The sequence below is a fragment of the Arachis hypogaea genome, chromosome 3 (genome assembly GCF_003086295.3).
Source record: "Arachis hypogaea cultivar Tifrunner chromosome 3, arahy.Tifrunner.gnm2.J5K5, whole genome shotgun sequence".
NCBI lineage: Eukaryota > Viridiplantae > Streptophyta > Magnoliopsida > Fabales > Fabaceae > Arachis > Arachis hypogaea.
Window position 1 is genome coordinate 25942227 of NC_092038.1, and position 2328 is coordinate 25944554.

Here is a 2328-nt window from a genome sequence, read left to right on the forward strand (position 1 = left end):
GCCATACAGGATTTTTCCATCATCAGAGGTGCTCGCAACACATCCTTGAGAACTTGATCCTTCTGGAACCTTCTCTATACTCTTCTTATTCCAACAATCTTTCTTGAAGTGCCCTCTCTTACCACAATTGTATCATTTGACATGCTTCTTACTTTGAGACTTTGGTCTACTTTGACTCCCACTGGAACCACACTCCATTGATCTCCCTCTTGTCATCAACAAAGCCTCTGCTTGTTTTGAGTTCTCTAATCTATCTTCCTTATTCTTATGCCTAGATTCTTCTTCGAGAACCGCAGCAGCCATGCCATCAAAAGAAAGATAATCAGTCAAAACATTATTAGTTAAGTTAATGATAAGCTGATCATATGAATCTGCTAGAATTTGAAGTAAGAGCTCTACATGTTCATTTTCTGCTATGGTATATTCTAATGATGAGAGTTGGGAAAATAACGTATTTAGATTGTTGATATGATCTGTTGCCGATGTGGACTCACTCATTCGAAGAGTATAAAGTCTTCTCTTCAAGAATATCTTGTTGTGAAGTGACTTGACTTCATATAATTTGGAGAGAGCATCCCAAATTTCTTTTGCTGTCTTTTTCTCTGCTACACTTGATAAAACTGAGTCAGCTAGTGCCAAGTGTAAGTTTGCAACAACATTGTTGTCCATCTCTTTTCATTTTTCATTGGTAATTTCGGTGGGTCTACCTTCAATTGCTGTCACGCAATTGCCTTTTCTCATAATGGCTTTTATTTTCAATTTCCATACAAAAAAATTACTCCCACTAAATTTTAGAATTTCACACTTTACTGCCATTTTTTTAGACGGTAACTCACAACGAAAAAAAAAATATTAATCAGTAACCTTTGGCTTTGATACCACTGTTAGGCACCAGACAAATGACATAGAAAAATATAGAGATAAAAAATTAGAAATTTGTATAAAATATGAAAACAATTGAATAACTTTCTTTGAGAATTACAACCTCTCTTTATCACAAGGAGACTACAATAACACTCTCTCTTGACAAAAGGAGAACACACTTCTCTCTATATATATAGGAGAAAAATACTCAAAGAAATATTATGTTATTCTATCTGGATGACTTGATTGAAATGAATTAAAGAAAAAACTCAATTTATAGCTGACTCTCTTCAATATGAACCATTCGTTAATTAGAGGTATATAATTCTTCTCTTTTTCAACCATTAAAATTCTAAGGTTATAAACTAGGATTTTTTATTACCTTTCATTTTATTTAATTATTATTTATTTATTTATTTTCTAAAATTAGCTTTACTAATTTTCTCAAAAACAAAAAATAGATAAAGATAAACATATCACAATTTGACAAAACTCAGAAATAAGATAGATACACAATTTATATAGAAATTCTTATAAGTCATTTTACATTCCTTTTTCATTAGAAACTTATCAGAAAATACACATTCAAAACCACTTGAAACTCATTAAAAATTCAATAGTGACAAATTACTCTATTTCATTGGCATATGGAGAATAAAGTCATGAACTAAAATGGATTGATGCCAAATATTCTTTTGTACAAAATCATTCAAATAATTTCCACCAGCAGCAAAAAATTGAAGAAAAAATTTTGAATTAACAGATGCATCTAATAGGTAAAAAAGTTTATTTATAAATAATAAAAAATTTCATCAGCTTGATTTCAACTTTTAATGAAAAATAAACAAACAAAATGTTATCCATACTCTGGATTTCCAAGTTCTCTGAGTTTATCAATTGATGCAACAGCTATTACTTTTTAATTGCAAGCGGAGTTGAGATATTGTCTTTTGGGTGTTGTTATATATATGTATATATACGTATAGACTTCTCCTTTTATATGTTTCACTTTTGTCCTTCTTAGAGGCTTTTTGGAGAACTAGGAGTTTACTTTATGTATTTTGGATTATCTGGGTTGTATATATATGTATATGATATTCTTCGGCCGGCCTTAGCTTTGCAGGTTGAGCCCGAAGTTCGATATTCTGTATCTTTGACACTCCGATCTTACTATATGTATATGTCCTTACTTTTCTTCGTACGCAAGTTTCTATTACATGAGTGTTGCGCTTTTAATTTTCATGATTTTGTTTAAACTTTTCTTCAAGGCTCCTCGACTATTAAATTCCTACAACTACTATTTTATATATATTTTAATTTTAGGGGTTGTAATACCATACCACATCTGTTTTACGACTTAAGCGTAAAGCTCTATGTAGTAGGGTGTTACATTCCTCATCATGTTTTCTTGAAATGAGAAGGAAAAGAGCTTGCTTTAGTGTTTTATATGCTAGGCCATGGGTC